Source organism: Dermatophagoides pteronyssinus, unplaced genomic scaffold (assembly GCF_027571235.1).
Source record: "Dermatophagoides pteronyssinus isolate colony J.1.1.1.1 unplaced genomic scaffold, Derpt_VIB-CSIC_2022.12 sq0001, whole genome shotgun sequence".
In the NCBI taxonomy this organism is placed as follows: Eukaryota; Metazoa; Arthropoda; class Arachnida; order Sarcoptiformes; family Pyroglyphidae; genus Dermatophagoides; species Dermatophagoides pteronyssinus.
Window position 1 is genome coordinate 425094 of NW_027461525.1, and position 5946 is coordinate 431039.

Consider the following 5946-nt stretch of genomic DNA (forward strand, 5'->3'; position numbering starts at 1 on the left):
TTTTTTCTCCTGTGTCATTTGGTGTAGAGATTTATCACATTTTCTTTAGCAGAAATCATTCTCGTGAATCATAAATCAATTTTTTTAAATTAGAAAAAAAAAGATTTTCAAGTGTGAAATCCAAAACAAAAACAAACAAAAAATCTTTCGGTCTAAAAAAATGGCTATTTAAAAAAAAATATTTTTAGATGAAATATTGGTAACCGAATATTGTATCGCCAAAAAGTTTGTTTGCTTTATGGATTTTTTTTTTCGGTTTTTCGGTTATTAGAGGATAAATACCCGAATCCCGATTCTCGATTTACATTTTTTTCATTTCATTTCATCATTTTTGGTTTTTCAATCGTTAATCCACCTTGGTTGTTTAGCCAAAAATCCTGATCATCAATAGGCTTAGGCTATTTTGATTTTTGTTAATATTTTTCTTTTTTGGCCATCCAGGGGAACCATAGCACCATATTGCACCAAGCCAAAACGGTATTTTTCATTTTTAATTGCCATAAGTTTATTCTTCCTTATTGAATTCGAAGAAAAGATGAAAAGATTTTCTTTTTTGGTCGAAAAACAAAAAAAAAATCATCACTTTATTTTTGCGATTCAAAAAACTGTTTTGTTGTTGTTGATCGGTTCATCGTGGCTCTCATTTCACTTGAAAAAAAGTCCATTCGTGACAACGTAATTTAATTAAATATTATTAGCCGAAAAAGAAGCAAAAACAAAAAATAAATAATAGCCATCGAAACGAATCAAAATCATCATCATCAAAGATTTTGTTGTTTGTTTTTTTAAATCCATCGAATACGATGATGATGATGAGATATGTGAAAGATGGATGTGTGTGTGATCAATTTCTTTGCATTATCATTTCCCATATTGGATGTTTTTTTCGCATTCCTAATTTGTTTTTTGTTGTTTAGCCAATTGGGAATGATGATGATGATGATCTGTGAACAAAATCAACTTGATTCATCTGCTTCCAAGTTTATTTTCAACATTTTTTTTCTACATAACCAAACATTACTTTTGAATTTTTTGATTAGGAAATTAGTTTGAAAAATTCTTTGGAAAAATTCAAATTGGTTAAACGATTTTCAGTTGAAAAAATCAATTGCTAAATGGTGATTGATCACCAATGATGTTGTTGATCATCATCAAAGTTGTAAGGGCTGTAGTTAAATTTCATCGAATAATCAAATTGATGAAAACAAAAGCAAGAAAAAAAAACATATAAAAATAAATAAATAAAGTAATTAAATTCGCATTTCAGAATGATCATCAAAAATGTTTTAAATGCCTGTTTTTGTTTTTTTTCAGCTATTTCGACTAAAGTGAATTTCAAAGTATAATTTTGAAAAATATTCAATATGTTTTTTTTCAATTAAGTTTCTTTATCTGTTTCTTTTCTAGCCTAAAGAAACAACAAAACAAAACAAAGAGTTCAATAGACTGGAAGGGATTAAGGATATTTTTTCACAAGAAATGGATCCAGGTAAATATGATCCTGGCGGATCATAGGACTATCATATTCTTTCATACAAAAAAATCGCATTAGCATCATCAGCATCCGTCTTTATTAATTTAAAAAAGTTAATAAAATTCAAAAAATTAAATTTTGAAATCCCCCAAATTATAATGATGATAATGGTGACCTTTTTTTTGATGATCTCAATGGAGGATTTTTTTTATTGATTATTACAAATCACAAATCAATAATTATATGGATATAATTATTAAACAATTTTCACTCTTTCAATTTTGGCTACTTATTATTGCTATTATCAAAATATGTTTATAATGAACAGCAACAACATTTACAAAAAAAAAAGTTTGAATGTAGTCAAGTAATATGATGATGATCATTATATGGATTTTCTTCCATTTGCTTTGAAAAGAATCACTAATCAATAGATCCGGGAAAGATTTTTTTTTTTTTGATCAATTAGGATTCGATCGATGTTCGATCGGGCGCACGTTCTTCATATTAAAACGAAGTACAATGATGCATAAGTAAGTAAAGAAAAATGCATTACATTTTCATTCTGATTTTTTTATTTGGCCAAAAAAAAAATTATTATTAATTGAACACTAATCAAAAACGATTAATGATTGTTTGTTGTTTGTAATATAGTAGTTGTTGTAGTTAGTTAGTCTGTGTGTGTGTGATGAGCAGCTTAATTCAAAAGAAAACGTAAAAATTCAACTATAAATCTTTCAATAGTTTTTTTTTCATATAAAATACGATATCGATATCAGATCAGATTGATGTGATTAAAATTGTTTTTTTTTCAAAATTATTATCGTATCAAACAAGCTTTTTTGATTAATTATTGATCTTAGATTTCAATTAATCCTTCATTATCCTTCATTCATTCAGTATTTAAGAAAAATGGATGAAAATTAATTTAATGTTTTCTTTTTGGCCCGATCCATCGATGATAATACCGGATATTTATTTATTTGTATGGAGCAAAAAACAAGTTCGGTTATTATATAGATTTTCATTCAGGTCATCATTATCATCATCATCCTATTTATGTGATATCAGATTAACATTATCTACGGTTTGACGCTACCACTTTTTTTCCTTCCATCCATCCTTTTGCACATTTATCCACCCACCATTACATTATAATGGTGGGGAAATTTCAGTTGAAAAAAAGCCATGTATTTTCCGAACAAGCAAACAACAGACATATATAGGATGATGATTAAACGTAGGTTTGGTTATTTTCTTGATTATCATTATGATTATGATGATGAAAATAATTAGTATTTTAGAATATCATATATAGGGAGAAAGAAACATCATAGGATGATGATGATGAAAAACCATTCCAAAAAAGAAAAAATTCAGATAAAATCCACTTGATAAGCAAAGCTAAGCAATCGAAAAATCGATGCAGAGAGAAGATTATTAAAGATATTTTCGATATGTTTTATCGAAAAAATAAAAAAACATCTTATGTTCAAAGGAGATATATAGGCTGCTTATATCAGATTTTCTTCTTTCATTTCATCATTTCATTTTTAATTATTCACACAGCCAATGATGATGATGATGATGAATGGATGAAATGAATGAAAATTATTATTATTATTATTTTAATGACACACACGATGGATGTTACATATGCATAAATTATATGGACCTAAATTATCAATGGACTTAATTCGACAAAATATGATGGCCACCATCATCATCTTTTTTTTGGGCAGTAAAGTTGATCATAATCATAATGATTTTTTTTTTTTTTTTTTGTTTTTTAGTTTTTTTGGTCATTATTATTAATGATGATTATGATGATGATGAAAAAAATATGAAAAAAAATATTATAGGTCAGTTATAATAAACATCATCCTTTTTTGCCTTAGTTTTATTTCTGAAAAATGTGAAATTTTAATGAAAGATTTTCTGATTTGCACTTTGAGCAGATATTTAATCCCCTTGTCAAATACAAACTAAAAGGAATGGCAATTCAGAAATTCAGAATATTTCTTGTTTTTTTTTATCTTCTGATCAACAATAATTATCATCAGAAAAACAAAAATTTCATTCAGATTAGTGTAACAAACAAAAGGATAATCATACATCCATCCATCCAAATGAAAGAATTATTCAATAGTTATTGATGTTGCAATAACAACAACAACAACAAGTGTTTCCATTCTTGATCATTATTATTATTAATCAATTGAAGATCAATTATAAAAAGTTCAGTTTTTTTCCCCATTATTATCCGAGATATGGTCAAGAAAAAAAAATTGTCTATTGTCTTTTTCTTTCTTTTGTTTTTTTGTTTCGTTTGAAATATAATTGGCCCATTTTGGGCATTGCCCATTTCTATATATTCATTTCATTCCATTCATAAATAACGTTCATACAAGGATGTGATCCCCATTTATCATTCATTTTTTCTTGATTACAAGTTTGGAAAAAAATTTCTGGCAAACATCACCACACATTCATTAAGGATTTACGATGGATGTGTTATGTGTGTGTGTTTGTATCATAACTTGATAGAAACAAAAGATTACAATCATAATAATAATAATGACGATCGAAAACGAAAAACCGCAAAAGAAAATAAAAAAAGTTACATTTTCGTTTTTAATAACTTATTGTTATTATTCAACTTGTTGTTGATTTAAAGATAACAACAAGATTTTTGTTGTTGTTGCTGTTGTTGTTTTTGTTTCTTCAAACAACAACAACAACAACAAAAACCTATATATCCATTTTGATCCAGGATTAAAATAAATGTTTTTGCATGGTGCTCACACAGTGTTAGTAATAAAAAAAATCACATAAAAAATCTCATCACCAAATCAGCGAAAAAAAATGGATCGATCAAAATATAAAGAAGTGGTTGGCCGTTTGTTTTTGTTTTTTGATTCAAAAATGATGCGGCAATTTCCACAACCACACTGACTATATTAATCCATTCTCCACCTTCTTTTTTGTTTGTTTGATTTTTTTCTTGTTTTTTTCCTTCCATTGTAATTATATATTGTATCGAAAGATTAAAGATTCATCGGGGTTTAACAACAATGCATTATTGGTAAAAAAGGGATAAAGAAATAACTAATGATAACAATTAGAATTTGTAATTACAACGTAACAACAACAATAACAAAAATATCCCATTAAAGCCCCATATATGATGATTATATAATGTATTGGATGTATGGATGTTTCATAGAACAACAAAACGGAAAACCGCTACAAATGGTTATTTGTTTGTAAAGAAAAAAAAATGAAAAATGAGAAAATTATTCCATTTTGAAACAAAAAACAAAACCAAACAATTCAAATTCAAAATTTTGATGAAAAAACACATAACAAAAACAAAGGAACAGGTAACGAAGTGTTAAAAATCCAATACTGCATATGTTCATTATATTTATCACATGTTTTTCATTTCATTTCCTATTTGATTACTGATTTTAATCTGATCAAAAATTATTAATCATAGATAAAATTAAACATTAAATGAAATGAAAAAAACAAAAGTTTTCTGTTTTCCAATAGGTAATTAACAAAGGATAATATTCAAACGATTATGAATCTGTAATCATCATCGAATCATTTCACCAAAATCAAATCAAATCAAACCATCATTATCATCAACAACATTGATGTTATCATCATTATCTAGATTTAAACGAAATTTGTTTTTTTGTTTTTTGCTTTGAAAATAAAACATATCTTACCATCATACACATATGATTAGTATATCATAGTCATCATCATAGGTGAATGTCGAATCGTGACTTATTGATCCTCATTCTATTTCGCTTTGGCAAAGATTTTTCCATTCTGAAAAATTTTTCGTTAATTTTTTTCATGGAAAAATAAATTTCCCAGAAAACCAAATCAAACCAAAATTTGGTTCCAAAAAATTGATCTTTCCCCCTTCCCAAATCAATATTGATCAAGTTCAATCGTTTTTCCAAAATCAAAAATCATTAAAACATTGAGGACAACAGCAGCAACAAGTGAAGAACAAAAAAAATAAAAAATAGGAGTTGATCAAATAGCTTTGATTCAATGATAAACAATCCCTCCCATCTTTTTGCTTTTGTTTTTGTTTTTGATCTTGTTTTTTGTTTTGTCGATCAAAATCATTGGCCAAAATCATTGGACGATAAATTGAAACAAAAGCAAGGCAAAATAAAACATGCACATAAAAGATGCACACCTTTTTTTCATCTTTTTCTGAATGTATAACATTTTCTTTGAGAAAAAAAATTTCTAGATCACCATCAACATAGTAGCAGCATTATCAACAGTTAGTTAAGGTAAACCATCAACAGGTATCTCTTTTTCTCTTATTCTCTTTCTTCAGGAAAAAAAAGAGAGATTTCTCTCAATTCAGAATCAACATTCAACAAGTTATATCTCGATCTTCTTCTTATTTTCCATTCACATTGCAAAAATATTGTATA